The sequence below is a fragment of the Haliotis rubra genome, unplaced genomic scaffold (assembly GCF_003918875.1).
Source record: "Haliotis rubra isolate DU_JTF1 unplaced genomic scaffold, ASM391887v1 Scf1933, whole genome shotgun sequence".
Taxonomy (NCBI): domain Eukaryota; kingdom Metazoa; phylum Mollusca; class Gastropoda; order Lepetellida; family Haliotidae; genus Haliotis; species Haliotis rubra.
In genome coordinates, this window is record NW_025765929.1 from 48,698 (window position 1) to 67,861 (window position 19,164).

Genomic DNA, 19,164 nt, shown 5'->3' on the forward strand with positions numbered 1-19,164 from the left:
TTGTGCGCTGATATACAGATCCCAGTCAGCGAGCCGTGGGTTAATCTTCGTTGAGTTGTAGTCCTTCGTTTACATTTGCTGGCTCGACTTGGTGTAACTGAAGTACACAGGAGAGGTAGCAACAAGCTGATCCTAAATATTTTGTTATGTACGTCCCTGCCACAACTGTAGCAGCAAATCTATATGATTCCATCATGACTTCAGTAAATACTGGATTAATATTGGTTAATGTAAGTCATTCAGAGGTAAATAATCACGTTATATACCTCTGATTCTTCCAAACAGTACGTATTTTTAAAAAAAATATCTGAATAACACAGTTATGGTAAAATGGAGATAAACATACTGTTTTGGAAACTCAGAGGTATAAAACGAAATTATAATAGCTCTAAATTTGATTTCTCAGGTTTTAAATATAAAAAATAGAGCATTATAATTATTATATCACGATATGATATTTGTATACCGCCAATATCCAGCTCAGCCCAGATGCTCAAGGCGCTTTGTTTTTTCCTCGATCATAGGATGTCAATCTCAACGGCACTTTTCAATCTCACCTCCCTGGTGCTAGTCAACTCTTGCAGCCATTTAGGTGCACCATATATGTGGTTTTCGTTATATACCTCTTATTTTCCAACACAGCATGTTTATCTCCTGCTTATGCAACGCAATATGGTAAGCACATCGAAAGGCTGACGTAAGGTCAGTCTGTCCTGATTTCACAATGAGCGAGTTTCGTTTGCAAACAAGAGACCACGTGATATGGAAATTATCCCGTAACAGTTAAGCTGCGTCATCAGTGCGCCGGAGCGAGGCTCACAGTATAGCGCTGGTTAACCATGTCACGTGACAAGTCAAGTCAGCCGTCGGATTAATCTTCTGCGTGCGTGTATATATAGCGCAGCCACAACACGTGGGTGATAGACGCGATTGGCGGGGGACATGTACACACGCGGATCACAAGCAGGATACGGTGGGTAACATTTATACATATGGAATCTGGGGAAGAATTGTATTATGCTGTTTACCGGGGGAAAGTCAATCCCATTCTATCGTGTCTTATGCAGGTTGGGGAACCCTAACGATCGGCCTATAATAGGCCAAACGGGATATTATAGGCTGTTATAATTATAATATTTATCAAATTAATTTGAAGTGGTGCAATTCCGCATGAGGATATTAACATCACTCAAGTTTTGATGTCCTAAGGTTTTCATTCAAACCTTTTTTGACCATTTCATCACATAATAAAGGAGTTTGGAAATTGCTAATTAAATATAAGTATCAGTTTTAGTTTTCAAAAGTAAATCTATGCAAAATTGTGTTCTTAATGAAAGTCATTCAGTTTAAGTTTTCAAAAGGAAAATCTATGCAAAATTGTGTTCTTAATGAAACATATTTTCCTGAACATGATATTATTTTAATTTTGTCCAAAAACTTATTTTTTTCAAGCTGAGGAGGTCCATTAACTGTTCATCTCTATGATCATATAAAAACCATTTCGTGCAGAAATCTAGTAATCTAGATTTGCCACATTTTCTAGACTTGCGTGGGCTGTTTGGTTATATTTGTTTAAAGGTCTGTAATGCAGACTGTCATGTTGGCTAAATTACAATTCATGCATACATCAGAGCGAGTCACACGGATTCGGCGTTACAGCAGGTTTCCCAGCTACGTTTACTCGTCATAACATGCCACCTGATGGATAAACATGTCAGATTCAGTGACTGCTTGTCTGTCTTCTTCCGACGGCGTGAATAGTCACTCATAGTATCCATCACTTGCTTGTGTGGTCCAGACATTCGCTCGTCACGCCGAAGACCCGGGTTCGATTCCCCACATGGGTACAATGTGGTGTGTCCCACCGTGATATTGCTGAAATATTGCTAAAAGCGGCGTAAAACCATACTCACTCTGTCCATATCACTACCACAGAATACAATTACCTGTTTCATTTTGATTCACACTGTATATAATTTCATGTCGTTTGTACGGATCTCCTTCGTGGGATTTTGGGACGCTAACCATGTTCATATTTAGGGAGAGAGACAGTTGTGTAGGTGTCCTCCCACTTCACCTGATTTGTACCCGTTAGGTACAGAAAATTAATTAGGTGATGTGGGTATGTCATTCCTGGTTGATTACTCAGGATTAGGTGAAGTGGGTATGGGTCAGTCCATATATTGTGATCAGAGGGGGTTTAGCAACCAATTGGATAAAAAAATGACAAAACTCAGTGATAGAATTAATGAATATATTTTATATATGTTATATATATTTTATATATTTAGTTGATAAATTAACATTTTACGATACATGCATGTATGTATGACATGCGCAGTAATAAATTAATACATGTAATACAGTGGACTCTGTATAATCCGACATCTGAATTATCCGACAATCTGTGAATTCCGACATATTTTTTGGGTCCCGGCAGCATTCTTCTATATTATCATCATTTAAACATTGAATTATCCGACATCTGTACATTCCGAATTCCGACACCATTTTCTGGTCCCAATGACACTATTAATCTGTACAATCCGACAGCCTCTCCATATATTGGACTAAAGTAGCCGATCAACCTGTTAATGGTCAGTTGACAATTAACATCCTGTTACTGGTAATCTCTTTGGTCCCAGCACTTGCTAATTGGGAGGTACTTAGCAGTGTGAGAACGTCTGTATCTTTGTTTTTACAAGCTGAGTGGCCAGTGTGAGGACCTAGGATGAATGGGCTTTTTCATGAAAGTGTGAATATGATTGTGATAGTAGTACATGTATGTATATTTTATTTTATTTACTTATGGTTTTGGCTATGCATGGGTCAGTCAGGATATTGGTAATGTCAAGTATTTTATGTTTCTCTTTAAACAAAGACTGACCGATAATTTAAAGCAATCCTGGTATTCTTCCATTGAAAATTCACATAAAACTGTTTATTATTGTCAGTATAAGACTCTGTTAGATGTAGAAAAATACTTAAATTGTAATATTTATTTAAATTTGAGATCTGCCCTTTCAAAATTTAGATGCGGAAACTTTAATCCAGCAATAGAGACTGGGAGATATGAAAATATTGCTTCTAATGAATGATTTTGTTTATTTTGTAAATCCAAAGGTATTAATGTTGTTGAAGATGAGTGGCATATTTTGTATATTTGTGAATGTTTCTCTGATATTCGAGGGAAATATATTGGAAATATTTAAGTTAGCCGCCGACGATAAACAACTTTATCCATATTATGCATTCTGCAAATGTCGATATGATTAAGAATGTTTCTTTATTCTTATATAATGTACAAATTAGAATGACGAGCAGAACATTTTTATAAATCATTGTGTACCATTCATGTGATGTGTGATCACGCATTTGACTGTATTATGGACCAGTGGCCTTTTACTGAATAAAACTGTCTGTCTGTCTGTATGTATATTGTACTGAAGATAATAAATACAATAATATACATGTACATGTAAATACAGAATTTGTTTTTTTCCTTTATTTACCAAGAAAATAACCATTATGCATTAATTTCATGATATAAGCCAGTTACAATGTATGGTACTGATTGAAAAGTATTCAAGCATGGAAACATTGAATTATCCTACGCTCTGTATAATCTGACATTTTTTCCCGGTCCCAGTGAGTGTCGCATAATACAGAGTCCACTGTACGTGTATACATATCATCACTCGTTTATTACTCGGTGGTACATGAGTATAACAAAGGAGTACATACAAAAGGTACAACAACATGACTAAATGATACATGAATTAAAGTGTTAATCTGTTAACATCTTAATTAACTTGGATACAGTTTTAAGGGTAGATATTTTACTAGAAAAACCTTGACGGGACTTGGACAAATTTGGCCAGAAACTATAAGGTTCTTTTAACAACGATTTAGGCGTGTCTGTTAAATAATTACATGTACATTTAAACAAATAGTGAAACTCATCTCCAATCAAATGTGTATCACACAAGTTACAAAATCTGTGTTCTTTGGGAGTATTTTACCATCTCCCAGTTTCTATGAGAAGTTTATGGTTGCATGTTCTAAATTTTAGGTTTATAAATATCATCAGAGAGAAGTAGGTATTGTTCAAATTTGGGAGAGCGCTTCAGAACTTTATAATATATTCCTTTAGATGTATTTGCATGTTGCTGATTGTAAAAATTGGTCATGGTCTTCTAAAATTGATTCCACATTTGAAATGATCCAAGAATTTGAGTATAGATGACGGTTATCAATAACATTAGGCAATCAGCACTTACAGAGAATATGTTTAATATGACAGCCAGACATAGTTATTTGATGTTTTGTTTTGTTTAGCAATATATCGGTATTTTCGGGTGTTTCAAAATATTGTTAACACTGATTTATTTTTTAAACAGTTCTCTCAACGAGTTAAAGATTGTAACATCCAGTGTATATTTTCTATGTTAAATGAACATATTATATTCATGTGTCAAAAGTACGTTTGATATGGAATCATACTTGTCAACATTATATAACAAAGATTTAAGAAGATTTTTTTATCACTTTTAAGATTCGGTGAATTAAATATTATGAAGAATACAGGCAGAAGAAATAATATCCCAAGATAATTAAGATTTTGTCCATTTTGTAAGAACATTTTAGAAGATGAGGTTCATTTTATGTTTATTTGCCCACAATATGATGATTTAAGAACAGGATACATGTTAAATATTGACTGTAAAGATAGAAACTCTCTCATTCGCCTTCTTCAAAATGAAAATAGCAATTATTTATATATGTATGCAATTTATATTAAGGAAGCGTTTATGCGACGTAGCGCATTATTATTGTGAATATATAAAAATATGTTCCAGTTATTGTGCACATCATACCTTTTGTATTGTAATATATATTGTTCATGGGCCTGTGGCCTTTCTACTGAATAAAGTTATATATATTTATATATCGGTATTACTAATCCATCAAATGCAGAAAGGTCTATATGAAGCCGGGTCCATACGATTTCCTGTTTTCTAATAGATAGGTTTAATAGTACCAGTTAGCCATGCTTCAGGCAAAATTCTGGTCTGAAGTACAGCGTTACAATAATCAACATAAAAAGGTAGCAGTTGTGGTAAGGCTGAATTAATGGAGAACGGGGAGAAGGACATCCCCATTTGGGAACTTTGCCTGCTCCAGTGAGACTCCACGGTTCAGTGGTTACAGATATTAGGCGTTCTGGGCTCTCTGCTAATTAGGTGATGTGGGAGAAGGTGAGGCAGGAAAATTAGGTGATGTGGATATACTCCACTACAGAAGGACGTGTAGTGTAATAGTGTGTCAACTGTGTTTGACAGACACCCAGACGGGCTTGTAGTGTAACAGTGTGTCAACTGTGTTTGACAGACACCCAGAAGGACTTGTAGTGTAACAGTGTGTCAACTGTGTTTGACAGACACCTAGAAGGACTTGTAGTGTAACAGTGTGTCAACTGTGTATGACAGACACCCAGAAGGACTTGTAGTGTAACAGTGTGTCAACTGTGTTTGACAGACACCTAGAAGGACTTGTAGTGTAACAGCGTGTCAACTGTGTATGACAGACACCTAGAAGGACTTGTAGTGTAACAGCGTGTCAACTGTGTATGACAGACACCCAGAAGGACTTGTAGTGTAACAGTGTGTCAACTGTGTATGACAGACACCTAGAAGGACTTGTAGTGTAACAGCGTGTCAACTGTGTATGACAGACACCTAGAAGGACTTGTAGTGTAACAGCGTGTCAACTGTGTATGACAGACACCCAGACGGGCTTGTAGTGTAACAGCGTGTCAACTGTGTATGACAGACACCTAGAAGGACTTGTAGTGTAACAGCGTGTCAACTGTGTATGACAGACACCCAGAAGGACTTGTAGTGTGACAGTGTGTCAACTGTGTTTGACAGACACCCAGACGGGCTTGTAGTGTAACAGTGTGTCAACTGTGTATGACAGACACCCAGACGGGCTTGTAGTGTAACAGCGTGTCAACTGTGTATGACAGACACCTAGAAGGACTTGTAGTGTAATAGTGTGTCAACTGTGTATGACAGACACCTAGAACGGCTTCTAATGTAACAGTGTGTCAACTGTGTATGACAGACACCTAGAAGGACTTGTAGTGTAACGATGTGTCAACTGTGTATGCCAGACACCGAGAAAGACTTGTAGTGTAACGATTTGTCAACTGTTTATAACAGCCACCTAGAAAGACTTGTAGTGTAACGATGTGTCAACTGTGTATGACAGGCACCCAGGAGGACTTGTAGTGTAACAGTGTGTCAACTGTGTATGACAGGCACCCAGGAGGACTTGTAGTGTAACAGTGTGTCAACTGTGTATGACAGGCACCTAGAAGGACTTGTAGTGTAACGATGTGTCAACTGCGTATGGCAGACACCTAGAAGGACTTGTAGTGTAACGATGGGTCAACTGTGTATGGCAGATACCCAGAAGAGCTTGTAGTGTAACAGTGTGTCAACTGTGTATGACAGACACCTAGAAGGACTTGTAGTGTAATAGTATGTCAACTGTGTATGACAGACACCCAGAACGGCTTCTAATGTAACAGTGTGTCAACTGTGTATGACAGACACCTAGAAGGACTTGTAGTGTAACGATGTGTCAACTGTGTATGCCAGACACCGAGAAAGACTTGTAGTGTAACGATTTGTCAACTGTTATAACAGACACCTAGAAAGACTTGTAGTGTAACGATGTGTCAACTGTGTATGACAGGCACCCAGGAGGACTTGTAGTGTAACAGTGTGTCAACTGTGTATGACAGGCACCCAGGAGGACTTGTAGTGTAACAGTGTGTCAACTGTGTATGACAGGCACCTAGAAGGACTTGTAGTGTAACGATGTGTCAACTGCGTATGGCAGACACCTAGAAGGACTTGTAGTGTAACGATGTGTCAACTGTGTATGGCAGGCACCCAGGAGGACTTGTAGTGTAACAGCGTGTCAACTGTGTATGACAGACACCTAGAAAGACTTGTAGTGTAACGATGTGTCAACTGTGTATGACAGACACCTAGAAGGACTTGTAGTGTAACGATGTGTCAACTGCGTATGGCAGACACCTAGAAAGACTTGTAGTGTAATGATGTGTCAACTGTGTATGACAGACACCTAGAAGGACTTGTAGTGTAACGATGTGTCAACTGTGTATGACAGGCACCCAGGAGGACTTGTAGTGTAACAGTGTGTCAACTGTGTATGACAGACACCTAGAAGGACTTGTAGTGTAACGATGTGTCAACTGCGTATGGCAGACACCTAGAAGGACTTGTAGTGTAACGATGTGTCAACTGTGTATGACAGGCACCCAGGAGGACTTGTAGCGTAACGATGTGTCAACTGTGTATCACAGGCACCCAGAAGGACTTGTAGTGTAACGATGTGTCAACTGTGTATGACAGGTGTTCAGCACTTGTACTGTAACTGAGTGTTAACTTTGTGTGACGGGCGCCCTATAGTACAGATAGTGTTACAATGTGTAAACCATGTATAAAAGGTACTAAAAAGCCAGAAAGTGTCAGATTGTGTAAGGTGTGTATTAATATGTGTACATATATATTATAGCCGCCTGGAAGGACTCCTGGTTTGGACTATATCATGGATGTGATCCTTTCAAGATGCACCTCAAAGAAGAAAGCTGTGCGGTGGGAATGAGGTGATGTCATGGCAAGCCCACCAGCAGCAGATGGATGAAGATCCACCTGACATCAGGACAGTTGGTGGCTGATATTCATGGGGACTGGTCACAGTGGCTGGACCATGCAGGTAACACGGGTACAGCTGCACTTACCCGGGTAAACAGAGTAACGTGAGTCATCTGTGTCCTGGGTGGTCGTCCTGTTTGATTGATCAGATGCAAACGTTCACCTTCTGATGGAGCGCAGGTGCAGTGGTGATTTGTTTTGATCAGAGATCCATGACAATGCATATCCCGGGAGCATATAATTTTGTGATAAAAGTACATAATTGTCTGAAGGCTGGACCTGACATTATTCCGGACATTGTAACAACATGACTCAATGACAGAGTACAGAAATGCTATCCGAATCTGCAGCTGCTACTTAACATATGCTAACATTCCCCCCACACCAGGACACCTGGATAGTTCTTGGAACAGGTACATACCCATCTCCCGGGACTCATGGATAGTTCTTGGAACAGGTACATACCCATCACCCAGGACACATGGATAGTTCTTGGAACAGGTACATCCCCATCACCCAGGACACATGGATAGTTCTTGGAACAGGTAAATACCCATCACCCAGGACACATGGATAGTTCTTGGAACAGGTACATCCCCATCACCCAGGACACATGGATAGTTCTTGGAACAGGTGAGGTGAGGTGAAATTGGGTTTAACGTCGTGCTTGAGAATATTTCGCTCATATGACGACGTGCATGCGTGTGTATGTGTATGTGCGGCAGCTTGTACTAGCCCAGACTGAAGCTGGTTTTATAGTGCTAGCCCACTGAGATACCATGCCGCAGTGAAGCATGAATACCCCACTCAGACACATTATACTGACTCCGAGCTGACCAGTCCTTGTTGTACCCATTAATGCCGAACGCCAGGCAGGGACCAACAAGTACCATATTTTAACGTCTTTTGGTATGACGCGGCCGGGGATCGAACCCGCGACCTACCGCTCTCCGGGCGGATGCTCTAACCACTACACCACGGAGGCGGTCTCTTGGAACAGGTACAAACCCATCACCCAGGACACCTGGATAGTTCTTGGAACAGGTACATACCCATCACCCAGGGCACCTGGATAGTTCTTGGAACAGGTACATACCCATCTCCCGGGACACATGGATAGTTCTTGGAACAGGCATATATTCATCAACCAGGACACCTGGATAGTTCTTGGAAAAGGTACATACCTATCACCCAGGACACATGGATAGTTCTTGGAACAGGTACATACCCATCACCCAGGGCACCTGGATAGTTCTTGGAACAGGTACATACCCATCCCACAGGATCACTGGATGGTTCTTGGAACAGGTACATGCCAATCACCCAGAACACTTGGATGAATACTGTAACAGGTACATGCCCATCACCCATGACACCTGAGTGGATACTGTAACAGGTACACACTCAATAACATGACATTGAACCTTTAGCCATTCACCATGAATGCGTTCGATGGCCAAGCATGGGTATACATCAAACATTTCCAGCAAAGTTACTGATGCATAGTGAATGTTCAGATATTTATAGTCATTTATGACTGGGTTTAACTTCCATGTTAAACGACAGTGTCTGACTGATTCTGATATTGCATAATGTTTTCTAGTTGTTTCTAATGATTAATATTACTTTATAGTCAAGGAATGTCAAAATATAAGCTTTAGGAAGGGACCAGTGGCATCCTCGGGGGAGGAGAGTTGAGCCAGTACTATTTGTGATTACTGAATTATGCTGAAAATATGTTGTTTAACTGATATTGCCGTGTTGGTGGGAACATAAATAACTTTGATATTTTACAAAGTAAGGGCGGAACACAAGAACAAGGCTGTTGTTTATTTAGTCAAGAGGCCTAAAACAATTTACTGCCGATGTCAGATCGGTTCTGCTTTGTCCTTCCTCCACCCTCTACTGTACACTTTGGCCGTGACCTTGAGATTTCAACCTTGAACTTTTAAAACTTGCCATGGTGTGAATGACAATCATACAATTATATTTAGTTAAACTAAAGTCGAGTCTGCTATAGGCGTGGTCGTTGTGTTACAACATATTGGTCAGGTCTCATGTGGTATTACAGGGTAGTGTGTTGAAGTTTCAGACATAGAGTACAACCAGAAATTATTGATAATTTAAAGATTGTAATTTTTTTATTTTGTTCACTCATTACTCACGTATTAAATGTGAATATTAGCCGAATATAACTCCAGATTCAAAGACAGGTGAACAGTTAGTATTTTGTCAAGTCACCATGGGCAGCAATGCAGGCTTCAATGCGGCGGGGCACACTACTGATCAAAGACGTTAGAAAGTCGTGGTCCATGCTGTCCCAATATCGGACCACCTCTTCTTTCATTTCAGCAATATTTGTCAGATTTTTCTTATTGACACTTTCCTTCATAAGTCCCCAAACATTTTCTATTGGATTTAGGTCAGGGCTATAGCTTGGCCAATCTAACACAGATATGCCACCCCACTCGTTTAATGTTGGACTGTACTTTGGGCGCTGATACAAAGGTTTTTCAGTTTGTTTGGTCCAGAATTTCAGTGTATTAGGAAACAGCCACACAGAACTTTCATCTGAGAAAATCACATTGTCCCAGTTAAAATTACTATGCTGTAAGCACCAGTTCAACCTTCGTTTCTTTTGTTCAGGTTTCATGATCGGTGATGCAATTCCTCGACTTTTCTGCCAACCCATTGCATGCAGCTCAGTTCTAATTGTCTCCTTATAGACAGCCACAGTTCCTCTATCAATTATATCCAGCCTTAAGTTTTCTAAACTCCTTCGTTTGTTTTTAGAAACAAGAATACCAAGCCGCCTCCTGTCACTGACAGTCAATTTTCTGGGCCTACCTGCGCCTCCCTGGTGCTCAATGCCAGATCCATTTGCAATATTTTTCAAAACACGATAAACAGTGGACAAAGGTATGCCTGTTCTACTTGAAATCACGTTAGCTGATCTGATGTCCTTGTTATTATACTCTAAAATCAACTTCCTCTTCTCTAAATCATCCATACTGAGGATCACTGAAAATGTCGTCTGCTGGCAAGTAAACAAAGGGGGATAACTCTTCACAAACTAATGAAAAAGGATTAACGGAGTTGTCTCTCTTGAATGAAACCAAGCACTTGATAGCTGGTCAAGGTTGTTTATACCAGAAATCCATTTAAACATATTCCTAAAATTCTCAATAATTTCTGGTCATACTATACGTGTACACACCTGTGATTAATGTGTCCTACGGGAAGTTCGATGTTACCACAGAAGATACGCGATGATAAAACGCGAGTGTTGGGGGAATTACCTCGCTTGGCAAGAGGGTCACCATACCAACCCACACACAGCACAAGACCCTGACGAGGGGTTTATTACACAGTCACAGGATTATCTGTGACTCTGTGCCGTCCCTATATTTGTGCCTATTCCACCTATGATAGATAAACGCATTTACTGATGATAAGGTGCCCACTGTGAACCTAAGTTACTCCATCTTGAAAAGATCATACAACAATATCGATAGACAGCGGTGTTGATAGGTGACGTTTACTGTGAGTTAGATTAGTTTATCTCTATCTGCCGACACAGTACACTGCCGACACTGGCCTCTGACATTCGTTATCAATGTGACCCTTGGCAGCTTGGAGACTGTGAAACGTGGTCAGTTAGCGTGTACATTTCCAGTTTTCAATAACATATATCGTCATAAAACATTTTATAAGTTTGTGCGTTTCCCCTATATTAATAGTACCCCCTGTTCTTTTAAAATTTCGTCCCGGAATTCGTATAAATAAATTACGCCGTGCATATTTGCATTACGAGAGATGGGTAATTGAAATAGCTGGCAGTGTGCCTGCAGGTGTCACAGAGACAACTGGCAGCATGTACCCATGATGATTAATTAAAACATATGCACCAAATAGCCTCTTTAAAATGGGGCGCAGACACCAGGCTACAAAATGGTAATGGAAATGAAGAAGGTAAGGCGAATGCCTTAGCTAGATAAACATCTGTGATGGCAAGTAACCGCATATCGACATATAGTCGAGGACGAATACAACCTACTGTTTGCAGATTGGTGATGTTCACTGGGGCCTCTATGTTGTACTGAGTGATACATTCGGTCAGTTTGGTATGAAAAGGAATCTTGGACCTTTGTTTTTCCTATTAGATAGTACTGGACTGTTGATATGTTTGACGAAATATCTTGATAGGAAAGCGCAGTAAAAATGAAACGATGAAAACTGACTGTAATGTAAGGACAGTGCCCATGGCATGGGCCAAGGTAACTTCCATCGACTGTAAGACCGCAAAAGGGTTGTGGTGGTGACGTTATATTTGAAATAAGGGAGATGAACCTCAGCCTTGACCCTAGTGATTTGGGTGAAATTCTTATGCATTCTTATGCCGACGCTTTCTTGATGCATGTTCCACAAGGACAAATCTCAAAAGAAAAATACTTAAGTAAGAAAGGAACACTGTAATATTCTGAAAATATGAACAAAACAAAGAAAATGTAGACATTGTTTCTTTCTCTTTCTTCATTTCCCATCTACATACTCTATTGAAAGTGAAAGATCAAAGGCGCCGACAGTACTTTATCAGACGATAATGTGCACTTTTTGCATTACGTCACAATATAATGCCATTATAGTCTGCCCCTAACATCACTGGTGGAAACATTACGTTTATGTTTTCCGACGTTTAAAATGTCTCAATTCGACTCACAAGTTTTCAGGGACACGGTAACGTTTGCAATGTTTACGTTCCCACAATGCAATCGTGGAATGTCGCTTGACTACTCAGCTTCATCTGGATGTACTGATCTAAACTTAAGTTGATAGTAGAAGTGCAACGTTCATATTGCCCCATATGGTTTACGTTAATCACAGATGTAATTAAAATAATTTAGAGAAGTTATTTAATCAGAACGTTACCCGTCATCAAACTGTTTATCATTTGTTCTTTTCTGGTAACGTTCGTCTTAACGTAGGGGGCAGTCATATCAATAGAACAGCGCTCCAGTTAGCCCTGTGCGAGGATTCTTAATTTAGGTCACCGACACCATCGTTTGTTTTCTGCCTTAGATTAATCGTAGTTATCCTTAGAAAGTATTACATTTGGCATCTTAGAAAAGAAATACAGTTCACTCTACCACCAGGTATAGTGTAATAAAGCACACTTTCGCCCTGAACTATTATAACGTTAAAGCACTCGGACGCTGGTAGAGCGAACTGTATTTCTTAAACAGCATAATAAAATCAAACAGAACTGAAGTAATCAATCATGAAAAGTATCTGAAAAACACGCCAAAGTATGCCACGTTCAACATAAACCTGAAGGGAATACCAAGGGAAATAAAATTTAGTTAAGGTACGATAGATTAAACTTAAGACATAGTAGCATAACGGTTTTAACACAGTAGAAGAAAATGAAGTGTTTATACCTGGGTGAATTTACTAGACAGCCATCGAATGATTTGTGACGGTCGTCCATATTATATACCTATTCCATTTACTGATTAAACTGACGATAACCTTGTCATTGTGAACTTGCGATAATATCTTTTAGTTTCACCGAATGGATGGCCAGGTGATATATACATACAATACAGATAAACGTACTGCACCTTGGTTCTATTAGCTTTAGAGATATCCCACTTTCATCCAGTGTAAAAAACCTAGGTGTTTATCTTGATCCTTGTCTCACCATGGAGCAACATGTGAACCATCTCTGTAAGGTAGGCTACTTCCATCTCCACTCTATTGGTAACATCCGCCATCTTGTAACCACAGATGCTGCTAAAGCTCTCACTCAGTCACTTGTTCTCTCCAGGATTGACTATTGCAATAGCCTACTGTTTGGAATCTCCAATGATCTTCTCTTCAGACTTCAAAAACTTCAAAATGGTGCCGCCAGAGTTGTCTCTAAAACATCCAGATGGACTCACATAACCCCAATCCTCCAGAGTCTGCATTGGCTGCCGGTTGAAGCCAGAATTCATTTCAAGATCTGCACTCTTGTTTTCCGCTGCAAACACGGACTAGCTCCTCCATACCTCTCTGAGATGTTGTCAACATATATGCCTGCCCGTTCTCTCCGCTCCCAGAATCAACATCTTCTCTCAGTTCCCCAAGTTCGTCTCAAACACTTTGGCCATAGGTCATTCAAATTTGCAGCACCAACCCTATGGAACAGTCTTCCTAGTCCCATAAAAAAATGCTTCATCCTTAGAAGCATTCAAATCGGGACTCAAAACCTTCCTCTTCAAAAAAGTCTACAACCTATAACTGCGAAATATTCTCATGGTCATTTTGATGAATTGTCATATCTTCCTCTTGAACTCTAGTGACTCTTTTTCTATGTAGCGCTTTGAGCATGCTCTGGATGGACTATGGCGCATAAGAAATATCCATTTATTATTATTATTATTATTATTAGAGATATTGGTCCCGGATTATGTCCGATGCTCGTTATCAGTGTGACCCTTGGCATTTTTTTAAATAGTGGAACGTGGTCACTTGTCTGTGATATTTCCAGTTTTCAATGACACATACCTTCATGACATATTTGTTTAACTTTGCCCGTTTCCTCCATGTTAATCTATACGTGGCACATGCGTGATTTGACCAACGTGGAATACAAACAGCCGTAAAGGAAGATAAACCTATTGCAACATGGATCTATCAGCTTAACTCCAGCTAACCATCGCACTACGAGATAACGGTCTTGGATTATGTCCGATGCTTATTATCAACCTTGACCCTGGCCATGTTTAAGATAGCAGTAGGTTAGTCTATCATATTTACAATTTCCAATCGGACATATCGTAAAGCAGATTTGTAAAACTTTGTTCATTTTCCCCATGACAATGATATTACAACAGTAATCAATATATTTATGTGACGTCTCACAGCATACAAGAACAATGCTGAAACATATACTAAATAATACTTAATGAAAATTCAACTGAATTATTGGATAGATATGAGAAATGAAAGTTTAACGAAACAGCATGTTTATTGCCTTAATGATGGCTATAGCCACGCATTTGCACAGGTTTCTATAACTCACGTACAAGCATTTCTATGCATGTTCTGTCTTAAGCTGTGAGGATGAGATTATCCACACTAAGTATCCCTTGTGATATTTCTTCGTTTACCGTATCAAACAACGTATGGTGAAAACAGACCCTGCGTGAGTCTTTACAAGTGTTTAACCTAGGATAAATGTGACAATACACGCATAACAATCACTTCTCTATGGCATGTTTCTGCAATATACAAGGTTATACTTTCACAGTGCTGGTTAAATATAATGTAAGATAATGATTTTAAAGCAAATACTTGGTATTTTATAAAGTCGTTTGATGAATATATTGTTAAATATATTTTCAAGACATACAATGCATATTATTATCTACATGTTAGGGATTGTTGTGATATTGTTCTCCACTTATCATACAATATGACGCTAGTCTTAAAGATATGCATATGAAAGTAAACTGTCGGTTTTGTGGAATAAAACCATTAATAAAAAAGATACTTTGACATAGAAATCTTTTACTCTTCTCATGTTTTACACTGAAATTCCAGTAATGGTTCGCTGGGTTCTTTCTTGTATTCTTGGTTTGCTAAACCATGGTTCCTGAATGTTAGCCCTGGGTTAGTCTCAACGTCGTGAGACAACCACAAAGCCAAACATCGCGAGAGTTTGTGTTTCTTCGTGGATGTTTGCTGGATGGCTATTTTGTGCTCTTCTTTTCTATCTGGGCCGCTCTCAACGTCGTGAAATAATCACAAGTCGCTGATCTTGTGTGTTTCCTGAAATAGGAGCATATCTTCGAATAAAACCTTATGATAAGCAAATATGTATTTATATACCGAATATAGAATAAACGAAATAGTCTACTACTTACATTTGACCACTCCTTACACAAGCATGTCCCACTTAAACAAAACACATGACACAATAAGGAAATTAATACAGCAATTTTCTGAAACATTATAAGAAAATGTAGACATTGCATGTTGGTTTTCCATTTTCCTCACGTCTACATTTTCGACATGCAGTTCATTGACACTGATGTTTCAAAAGCGTGTCACAGCTGATATGCATTTTCATCTTATTCTGTAAAACATAATAGTTACAGAATGTCGATGGTGATGAAATTATCAATATGAATTATGCCACAACGAACGTACTCGATTCCATCCTCGGGAGGTATAGGTTCCAACCCCAGCATAATGTCATCATTGAAGGGATGTACGGCGCCAACTGGTCGTGTATTTGCAGTATGATCTCCTTCCCTTCGACTCGATCGAGATACAAGCTCCATAATACTCATGTAGATCGCATACATGAAAGTCAGTACAGATAACATCGTGTGGAGATGATCTTAAGAATGTCCGAACTGAATGAGCAAAGATCAGTCTGTAATGCGGCGTTTGTGGTCAAGCGGCTATCTCTACCTCCTACCTTGGTTATGAAGTAAGCGTTCGATTCCGTCAAGTCGTAAACAGGAGAGCAGAGGTAATTATGCGTCTGATGGTGTGAGTAGGTGAATGACGTTCGTATTTACGTAATATATATATGACAATAGACGTATGACAACCCACTTCCCTATAGCATGTATCTGCAATGTATGTGGTTATACTTGCACAATGCTGCAGCTGGTTAAGGTTCGTGTTAAATTTAACGAATCTTTGATGAATATATTAAAATGTTAGATAAAGATTTTAGAACAAATACTTGGTATTTTATAAAGTCATTCTATGAATATACGGTAAAATATATTTTCCAGACATACAAGGCATATTATTTTGACAGTGGTGATAGCCATGTGTTTATACATCTATTTTTACAGCTTCCCATCTAGCATATCAACGCAGTTGCTATGGTTACACACCGTGGATGGGTTTATCTACATGTTAGTGGTTGTTGTGATATTGTTCTTCTCTTATCATACAATATGACGCTAGTCGTGTCTTAAGGATATGCATATGAAAGTAAACTGTCGGTTTTGTGGAATAGAACCATTAAGATCGTTTGAAATAGAAATCATTTACTCTTCTCGTGTTTCACATTGGAATTCTAATGGTTCGCAGGTATCTTTCTTGTATTCTTGTTTTGCTAAACCATGGTTCCTGAATGTTGTCCCAGGGTGAGTTTCAACATCGTGAGACAACCACAAAGCCAAACATTGCGAGAGTTTGTGTTTCTTCGTGGACGTTAGCTGGATGGCTATTTTGTGCTCTTTTTTCTGTCAAAAAGTTTAGTGGAAACACGGCACTTGGCTGCTCTCAACGTCGTGAAATAGTCACAGGTCGCTGGTCCTGTGCGTTTCCTGAAATAGGAGCATATCTTCGAATACAACCTTATATGATAAGCAAATATACATATACAATGTATATAGTTACCTGTATTTATATACCGAATATGGAATAAACGAAATAGTCTACTACTTACACTTGATCACTAACTTACACAAGCATGTCCCACTTAAACAAAACACATGACACAAGAAGGAAATTAATACAGCAATTTTCTGAAACATTATAAGAAAATGTAGACATTGCATGTTGGTTTTCCATTTTCCTCACATCATGTCTACATTTTCGACATGCAGTTTATTGACACTGATGTTTCAAAAGCGTGTCACAGTTGATATGCATTTTCACCGTATTCTGTAGAACGTAATAGTAAGAGAACGTTGGTGGTGATGAAATTATCAATGTGAATTATTCCACAACGAACGTACTCGATTCCATCCTCGGGAGGTATAGGTTCCAATCCCAACATAATGTCATCATTGAAGGGATGTACGGCGCCAATTGGTCGTGTACTTGCAGTATGATCTCCTTCCCTCCTACTCGATCGAGATACAAGCTTCATAATACTCATGTAGATCGCATACACATGAAAGTCAGTACAGATAACATCGTGTGGAGATGATCTTAAGACTGTCGGAACTGAATGAGCAAAGATCAGTCTGTAATGAACCCTGTAGTGACCAGGCACACGCTGATACGACGTTTGTGGTCAAGCCGCTATCTCTACCTCCTACCTTGGTTATGAAGTACGCGTTCGATTCCGTCAAGTCGTAAAGAAAAGAGCAGAGATAATTGTGCGTCTGATGATGTGAGTAGGTGAATGACGTCCGTATTTACCTAATATAAATATGACAATAGACGTGTGACAACCCACTTCTCTATAGCATGTATCTGCAATGTATGTGGTTATACTTGCACAATGCTGCAGCTGGTTAAGGTTCGTGTTAAATTTAACGAATCTTTGATGAATATATTAAAATGTTAGATAAAGATTTTTGAACTAATACTTGGTATTTTATAAAGTCATTCTATGAATATATTGTGAAATATATTTTCAAGACATACAAGGCATATTATTTTGACAGAGGTGATCGCCATGTGTTTATACATCTATTTTTACAGCTCCCCATCTAGCATATCTACGCAGTTGCTATGGTTACACACCGTGGATGGGTTTATCAACATGTTAGTGGTTGTTGTGATATTGTTCTTCTCTTATCATACAATATGACGCTAGTCGTGTCTTAAGGATATGCATATGAAAGTAAACTGTCGGTTTTGTGGAATAGAACCATTAAGATCGTTTGAAATAGAAATCATTTACTCTTCTCGTGTTTCACATTGGAATTCTAATGGTTCGCAGGTATCTTTCTTGTATTCTTGTTTTGCTAAACCATGGTTCCTGAATGTTGTCCCAGGGTTAGTTTCAACATCGTGAGACAACCACAAAGCCAAACATTGCGAGAGTTTGTGTTTCTTCGTGGACGTTAGCTGGATGGCTATTTTGTGCTCTTTTTTCTGTCAAAAAGTTTAGTGGAAACACGGCACTTGGCTGCTCTCAACGTCGTGAAATAGTCACAGGTCGCTGGTCCTGTGCGTTTCCTGAAATAGGAGCATATCTTCGAATACAACCTTATATGATAAGCAAATATACATATACAATGTATATAGTTACCTGTATTTATATACCGAATATGGAATAAACGAAATATTCTACTACTTACACTTGATCACTAACTTACACAAGCATGTCCCACTTAAACAAAACACATGACACAAGAAGGAAATTAATACAGCAATTTTCTGAAACATTATAAGAAAATGTAGACATTGCATGTTGGTTTTCCATTTTCCTCACATCATGTCTACATTTTCGACATGCAGTTTATTGACACTGATGTTTCAAAAGCGTGTCACAGTTGATATGCATTTTCACCGTATTCTGTAGAACGTAATAGTAAGAGAACGTTGGTGGTGATGAAATTATCAATGTGAATTATTCCACAACGAACGTACTCGATTCCATCCTCGGGAGGTATAGGTTCCAATCCCAACATAATGTCATCATTGAAGGGATGTACGGCGCCAA

At 39.0% G+C, this 19,164-nt stretch overlaps 1 long non-coding RNA gene across 2 annotated transcripts; it reads left to right on the forward strand.

Annotated features, from left to right (window-relative positions):
• Positions 1-894: 894 nt before the first annotated feature.
• On the forward strand, positions 895-9,770 carry LOC124274703. 2 transcript variants are annotated; one of them, XR_006898003.1, is made up of 3 exons: positions 895-973; positions 7,612-8,384; positions 8,796-9,770. It is a non-coding gene; the product is annotated as an uncharacterized LOC124274703 (long non-coding RNA). The 2 variants fall into 2 exon arrangements; XR_006898004.1 differs by having other exon boundaries at positions 8,884-9,770.
• The last annotated feature ends 9,394 nt before the right edge of the window (positions 9,771-19,164 follow it).